This window comes from Ochotona princeps, chromosome 1, assembly GCF_030435755.1.
Source record: "Ochotona princeps isolate mOchPri1 chromosome 1, mOchPri1.hap1, whole genome shotgun sequence".
Lineage (NCBI taxonomy): Eukaryota > Metazoa > Chordata > Mammalia > Lagomorpha > Ochotonidae > Ochotona > Ochotona princeps.
The window spans coordinates 118,899,088-118,907,336 of NC_080832.1; the positions used below are offsets into that span (position 1 = coordinate 118,899,088).

The 8,249-nt window shown below is 48.3% G+C and overlaps 2 non-coding genes across 2 annotated transcripts; both read right to left on the bottom strand.

The window, feature by feature from the left end:
• Positions 1 to 4,849: 4,849 nt before the first annotated feature.
• Positions 4,850 to 4,922, bottom strand: TRNAR-UCG (transfer RNA arginine (anticodon UCG)). The gene has a single exon. It is a non-coding gene; the product is annotated as a tRNA-Arg (tRNA).
• A 2,766-nt stretch (positions 4,923 to 7,688) lies between these two features.
• On the bottom strand, positions 7,689 to 7,760 carry TRNAM-CAU (transfer RNA methionine (anticodon CAU)). The gene has a single exon. It is a non-coding gene; the product is annotated as a tRNA-Met (tRNA).
• Between the last annotated feature and the right edge of the window lie 489 nt (positions 7,761 to 8,249).

Consider the following 8,249-nt stretch of genomic DNA (forward strand, 5'->3'; position numbering starts at 1 on the left):
CAAAGAACAGGGCTGGATTTTCCAGAACGTGGAAGGAACAGCAAGTTGTCCAGGTGGCTCCATTGAGGGCTGAAGCCAGTGCGCAGGCACCAAGCTCCCCACAGGGCTGAGGCTGAAGCCTGCAGGGGGCCTGCAAGTAGCAGGTCACTGCCCCTGCACTGAGTGTCTGCTCTGGGGGCCTGTCAGGGCTCAAGGTGCCAATGAGAACACTCTCAGGGAGTATACCATATGGACAGGTTGTGGCTTGGCCTTGAAGTACATTACATCCTGTGAGAGCGTGTGCAGAGCATCATGTGGCTGGGGTCAGGAGAGGAAGGGTGGGGAGGGGGACACATTGCAGTCTGGCCTGCAGTTACAGTAACAACGAACTTGCAACACCTGCTTACATTTCCTGTTTGCATCACCTGTACCTAATGACACAAGGAGAATACACCCATGGTCTTCCTCACTCCCTTTAAAACATACCTTGAGGTGATTTAGAGCATGCCCAACTCTCTTGCTGCGTGCTGGGCTTTGGATGTGGTTTGACCCCAAAAGCAGAAGCTCGGTCCTCAGAGTCAAGGTACTGAAGGTAGCTGTCTGTGTAGAAAGTGGCGAGGTCATGGCCACAAGGACTCTACTGTCTGGGTGAGTGGCATCTTGCTGGAGGGATTTGGGGCCCAGGAAAGGCAGCAGTCTCCACATGAATGTGTGGTGTAAACAACTGCAGGTCGAGAAGAGATCTTGTCATTTCTTGGTTATATCTGTGGCCTGGAGACTCTTTTTCTTTTCTTTTTTGAAAAATTATTTTATTTGATAATCTTTACATAGTTGGTTAGGGCACAAAGGGTCAAGGGCTACAGGAAAGTGAGTAAGACCATTGTTTCCACAGTATTGTTATTATTATTTTTTTCTGTATCTGCGGTAAGAGGGGAGATAAAGGAAGAAGCCCTACCCAGCCTCTCACCCATCCCAGGTCCCCGATGTGGGCTTGCTCCGAAGGTCCTGCTCGAGTGGTTTTGATAGTTCAATAGTTCTGATGCTGCCAGTCTCGCCATTCCAAGCACAATGAAATCTCTCCAGAATCCACAGGCTGATATAATTCACTTTATAGTCTCCGTTTGCCCAGATTTTCACTGCCAACACATGGCTGCGGTAGTTGACTGATTTGTTCTGTCCTCCATCTGCTGTTGTGGTGCCAGGTGTCCTCTGCAGGTTTCGATGGACTGCCATGTCCTCCATGTGGACCTGGATATGCTATCCACTGCTCTGTCTGAGCCTCTGAGGAAGCTTAGCTTTGGCATATGTACTCCATGGTCAGACCATGGAACCTACACTTCTCTTCATGGTTGGGGTTCTGAGATCAGCAGTTCAGTTGGAGGGATCTCCAAAGAAATTTCATCTGAGGTGATCCCAGACCTGATTTTTGTGTGTGCATGCCTGTACAGGGTATTGTACAGTCCGGCGCCACAATCAGCTTATGCATATGCTGGTTGTTGCAATTGCTAGGTCAGTTCTGTTTCCAGCCCTGTCCTCTACATGAACCAATGTGTGTTGTAGTCCAGCCTGATCCTGCCCACCACACACTCGATCCTCACGCAGACCAGTGGGAGCTGCAGCCTAGTTGGGGTGACCTGAAATAACCCCCACCAGGCCTGCTCCTGTCCTGGTTCCCATGCTTACCAGTTATGTACAGCAGACTTTTCCAGTCTGTCCCACGTCCCATTCAGGAGCCTGGACTGGGAATGCCTCAAAGTTTTTTTTTAGGGGGATTCCCCTGAACAAAATGGAGGAATCAAAGCATTAATCAAAAAAAAAAAAAAAAAAAAAAAGATGGAAAATGGAGTAGATGAATCAACCACCTCAGCTTTATGCTTGCAGCGGAAAACTGGACAAGGGGAAACCCTAAGATGGACTATGTCAATCAGTGGACTCTGCACCAGCCTCATCATACCTGGACTGTTGCTGATGATATGTTGGAGCTTCTAATTGATCGAGGTGACGCTCTGCTGGCTCTGCCTACAAACCTGAGAGGGCCTCCCTAAGAGGCCGTTGAACTTGAACTGGACAAGTGGGATGCTGGACTCTGTATGGTGTAAACTTTTAATTAGGGAATCTCAACGGAACTTGAGCTGTGGTTATGCATCAAGGTGAAGGAATTCATGATGGGGGAAGGGTTTGGGGTGAAGGGGGGGGAATCCCAGTCATGTAATGCAATGTAATTAATGAATAAATGAATATTAAAGAAAAAAAAAAAGCTCTCATACATGTCAATGGGCATTGAAACCTAGTTCGACCCAACCAACCCTACTATCTGGCCCACACACATGTTGTTGGGTGCCATTCTGTCCAGCCATGCCTGCCCCAGTCCTAGTTTTCATGCTTTCCAGTGGGAGTGGTAACCCCAGAGGAAGGTGGCCTGGCGACTCTTAGCGTGCATTTGGCACAAGCTCTCAGGCAGGCCCTTCCAGTACCAGAGCAGTGAGCCAGGTAAACATCTCGTCCCCACAAAGCCACCAACCTCAGGCATTTTGTTCCAGCCCCACACAGAAGACAAAGGCAGAGTACTGGAAGTAGTTTGGTGGACTGTGGCAATTTTGCCTCTGATTCTGGTAGCCTGTTCTTCACCGACACGAAGAGAGGAATGAGCAATGAGTGATGTGGGAGCCTCTTGGTCATGTGCCCGTAAGTTCTGGTGCATCAGTTTCCATCACTGCTCCCACAGTGACGCCGAGCTGCCAACCTGTGCAGCTCTTTTCCTGTATGCATTCTTGGCACAGCGGCCGGCAGGCTCTGCTAAAGGGGAGCAGGAGATGTCACCACTGGGATCTGCTCCACTGTGTAGAAGCAACATAATTTCATGGCCAGGAAGACTCCTAGTGGTCGGTCTGCTCCTTCAAGGCCTCTCAGAGCCCCGCCCCCAGAGGTGAACAAAGTTGAGTTTATTGGCTTATTGCAAGGATGAAGACCAACTTCTTGGTGAAGCATCAGTTAACTGTAAGTTCTCTGGTTAGCTACTCTAATCAGGTTTATCTAGAACATGTCAGGAAAGGCAGAGTTGTAGTTGCAATGATGAAGCAGCAGCAGTAACACATACAGGCCAGAGAGAGGGGACAGTAACTGGTTTTGCTATTTGGCCATGTGCTTGGTTTTCCCCTGTGCTCACACATGATTATGCACGTTCCTGTTTCCACCTTGCTCCCCAGTGGCCACAGGACAGCTGCACCGGTGGGTGCTCTGAGCAACGACCAGGGCTCAGCTGGGAGTCCCAGGTCAGCTCAAGGCCACACTACAGAGCAGTTCCTGGCTGTCAGGGACTGCTTTTTTCTGCCTCCAAGTACAGGTTAACTTAGAAATTTTCAAAATTCATGTTTATAACAGGAAAATTTAAGATGGCGTCTTATGATTGGAAAGGATTACAATTTCAAAATCATACTCCAGTGTGAACTCTTCTCAGGATGACAGTGCTGGCTGCAATGTGGCTGCCCACGTCCAAACCCCGCACCCTGTGACTTTGCAGTTCCTTCCACAGTTGGGGAATAGCCTTTAGGCATGTTGGCTGTGGGCACCTGCATGGGAAGGGCTTTGCTCCAGCCAAGCCGGCCAGTCTGAACCAGACAGGGCCTTACAGGTTTCTGTGTGGTTGGGCTCCCTCCTGGAGCATTTCCTCCATATCCAACTTGTTTAGTTTCCTTTGCAGCTGCCCTTTTACCTTGGAGCTCCTGCAGCCAGGAGCTGGGAGCCAGGCTGAACAGAAAGCCTAACCGTGCAGAGCCTCACGTTGGGGGTTACTAACTGGGGTAGGGGTAAGGAGCCACTTGAACAGCGACCCCAAAGACTGACCGTTGCCATCCTGCACCCCCGCGGCCGCCTTAAATATCTGCTTATTACCCAGCACTACCTTAAATTCCTTAGGTCTCGGTCCCCTTAAGGTCCACTATCTTAAATGAGCTTTGTGATATTTTGGTTTAAACCGTGCACTCCGCCAACCCCTTTATGATCGCTTTACCTGTTGTCCTACTACAGCCTCATCCGTCAGTGCCTGACCGGCGCTCCTCACACCCCGTCTCACACCCCATCTCCAGGCTGTAAAGATCCCGTAGCCCCTCGATCTCTCTCAGCTCTTCTGACTTCGTCTGTCTTTGCTCCCTCTTTTCCTCTGCCCTGCAGCTGCCTCCCCCACCGGAAAAAGGACCTTGCTCACTTGCTATGTCTTGGATTAGTGGCAAAAATAGCTAACAGTGGGGTGGCCACAGTAAGACGAATGGGACAAGTATCTGTGAAAATAGGACAGATGTCTTTGAAATTCATGTACTTTCAGCATAAGCAGTTGAGATCTTTCTGCTCTGCCTCGTATGGTTGGATTTGGATGAGTTCCTCCTTGCGATGGCAACAGGATCACAGCAGAAAAGTTGAAAAGGAAAAGGAAGCGTGAGCACCGGTAAGGTGGATGAGGGCGGTGTGAACCCCGGAGGGACAGATCTGCTGGTCACGGCAGGCACGGAGGGGCAGTTGAGCAGATGTCCATCCCAACACACAAGATGGGCCTGTCGGCCTGAGGCTCAGTCACCGGGAATTCCAAGCCTGCAGGTATTGTTTTCCAGAGGCAGGGACACTGAAACCTAGGCAGTGAAGATTACAACTAGGAAAGAATTTAGGAACTCTAGGGAACAGAGGCCAGATCTGTCGTGTGTGACCTGCAGCCTCTATCCCATCGCTGTTCTCAGAACCCAGATTCAGAGAACCTAAGAGGAAGATGTGAAAAATCTCCTAAGAAGTTGTTTTTTTTTTTTTTTTCAACAGAACAGGGAGGGAGATGTGAAATTTGAGGCCTGTACGGAACAGGAAAAGGAGAGGATGAAAACCAAACTAACCACGAAGGGATTCGAACCCTCAATCTTCTGATCCGAAGTCAGACGCCTTATCCGTTAGGCCACGTGGTCACCACTAAGAAGCTAACTCTGCAGCTCATGAAAATGGAGCAATCTGGTCTCGAACTGCAGCCGGTAAACCATGAAGAGCAAAAGCGCCAGCGTCCCGGCGCTGCCCATTCATTCCTTTTGTTGGAAAAACGGAAACCCCAGCTCTCGTTTGCTGTTTAGGGCCGCAGAGCGAGATTATGAGGTTGACAGTTATTTCTGTTTCGTAGCACAGGGAAGCTGGCTTTATAAATTCTGTATTTTGAGAGGAAGTCTTTGCATGCACATTTGCGACTTCTTCCCGCACTGCTCACCAACGGCCACCATTACAACGACTCGACGAGTCCGAGTCCGCGCAATGCACCTGCCAGGCCACGTTCTCTTCCCTGGTTCTGCGGCCGCAGGCACCCACAAACGGTCCTCATTCTGTGAGAGAGACACATAATGAATGACAGGACGAAGGTTGCAATGAATCCCTCCGTGACGCAGACACGACATTTACGGCGTTCTGCGCTGTGCTTGGCTTCCCCATGGGCCGGAAAGTGAAGGTCGGTTTTGGTGTGGTTTCTTTCATTCAGTGAGTCTCCGTGAGCTCACGAACCTCAGCACCAAACACATTTTCTTCTTTTTTGTGAACCCCAGACCTTAGGAGCAACTACCCACCTGCCTCACTGGTGAGCCTAGGCTTGACAGGATTAACAAATGAGCAGATTCCGCGGCACAGAAATGGGGCTTTTCACAGTCTTTCTTTCCCTCTCCATGGAATGACATCTGGCAAATGACATCTGGCAAATGGTGGAGTTCAACAAGAAGCGAGGGATTTCTTATTTTCATATTTTCTTGAGTTCTGTAACCCTCTTCACCAAGAGGATTATTGATCAAGATTTTCTTTGTACCCTGCAAAATAATCTGAAAATGGACTTCCCATTCTCTCCTGGTTGGATGGAGTTTGGTTAAAGATTATGGCTATACTGAGATGACATGTAATCTTGACCAGATGTTGGAAGGGTGAGAAATAGTTGAACTTTGGATGGTCTGACTATTTGGTAATTGGATGAGGGCGAGACAGAAGTCGTATGCATCTCCAGTTCCGTTCTGTTATAACAACAGTTCCTGTGCACCGAGGGAGGCCTGCAGGAGTATTTTGAGAGGGACGTGTGTTTGGGGTTCTAGGATCCATTTAGACACGTCAAGGGTTTAATCCTGTCTTCAACATTCAAGTGAGGATGACCAGAGAAGAGTGGCCAGACTCCAGAAATATGTATTGGCCAACACCTACCTCTTCGAATTTAGGAGGAAACTTTCCAGAAAAAGCAATCAAGGTCTCCAACATGTGAAAATTCCAGAAGTTGGACTTTAAAAATTGTCCATAATTAGACAATGATGTTTTATATGAAAAGTAAAAAAAACAAAACTTAAACTTGTTTAAGATTTCACTCGACGCCCCTTCCCCACCTCTTTTGTTTTAACTCCAGAACTTGTGACGACTTGACATCCCTGGCCCTCAGAGCGCTCCCTAAAGGCCTATCACACTGAATTGCTTGTTGTTGCTGCTTAGAAGTCCTGGAAAGTCACACCTCCTTGACTGTCTGGGAAGACTCCCTTAGGTTTGGCACAAAACCTCCCACTCTTCCTGAATTAGCCATTGCCAGGGCAATGTGAGAGCAGCAAATCTTTTTACTGTTTCATCTTGTAGATGGGTGTCATTGTGATGACACATAAATAATGGCACACACTGCCCACACAGTGAAAACCAGAATACTCCCATGTCCACGGAATGCTGGGTAATGATAGTATATACTGGTAGTGGTAGCTTACTATGAATCAGGCTGTCAGCATACGGAAAACATGAAAATTTTCATTGTGCACTTTATGTCCGGGTAAGTGACAGTCTCCCTGTAACAACCTGTATTCCAATACTCAAGCAGATTTTATAGGGAAGCAGAGCCTACACATGTGCCCGCTGTCAACAGAGTTGTGTGTCAGGACAGGACAAGAAAGGCTCCTGCAGCTGTCACCTGTCTTGGTTTTCTTGAATTGTGTCTTTTGCTATAATTGATCCTCAGTTATATGTTGAGTCATGGAACTACGACCATCCATTTTCCTTGCTCCCACTGAGTTGATGATATAATCCTTTTCACGGAGTATGGCGTTATCCCACAGACACTGACTTGTTTAAAAACATCTGTAGACTGTAGGCTACATAACAGTTTTTTTTTTTTGAAGCTCATTATAGAATCTGATATTTATTAGAATGACGGCCTTTTCTAAGACAAATAGGAAACCATCAGCACACAGGCTCTAACTGACATTTTACAGGTTAGGGGCCTGTAACTGCCACAGTTTTATCTTGGATGTTACTGAGATCCTAGAAATTGAAAGTTTTGCCACAAACTACTCTTTTATTTCCAAAATGAAGACCTGTGGTTTGGAAAGACTTTAGCGAGGAAGCTCCAGTGGATATCTAGTCCACCCCCTGACCCACCTGGCAAGGACTGCTTCCGTGGCACGGAGGGAAGTAAGGATCCTCCCACGCTGCCCTCCACAGCGGCGACCCTTGGCTTTAACCTTTTCCCAGTGTCTTAGGACAACGCAGAACGGTTGTAACTGCTTGGCAAGTAACACTAAATCTCAACTAAACCTGAGCTGTGGTTATGCAACAAGGTGGAGGAATCCACCATGGTGGGAGGGTTTGGGGAGGGGTGGGGAGAACCCAAGTATCTATGTAATTGTGTCACATAATACAATGTAATTAATGAAGTTAAATAATAAATAATTAAAAAAAGCCAATAGCAGAGGATGGTTTCGATCCATCGACCTCTGGGTTATGGGCCCAGCACGCTTCCGCTGCGCCACTCTGCTTCATAGGGTATACTGCTTTCCAATAACCTTCTTAACATTGTACACAAGACCTGTTTTAATTCAAATATTGGTGATAGAGACCTAAACACCAACACACTGGGTTCGGAAGAGGAGGTAGGAACGCGTCCCGATCATCAGTAGGGGGTGAAATCCCAACAGCTGTGTTCGCAAAGAAGTCCTTTCTGTCAGGCTGCGGGGTGGAAGACCTGGAGTTTCCAGCTCCTCTGCCGAAGCCGCCATGTCCGGGACCGAGCGCGGCAGCGAGGCCGCTGCTTCCGGGCCTGGGAACCCGTGCCGTAAGCGTCAAGCGTCCTAGACGGTAAATGATAATCGTTAAAAATCGTGAACCTTTCTACACTGTCAGTGAAAAAGAACAGTTTAGGCAGCAGTCCAATCCATTGAGAGCGCGCCAAATCAGCGCATTGTGACGTCATCCCACTGGGCGTGAGCCGCAGTCCGAAGGGCGGAGCCTGAGTACACTGGCTGTTC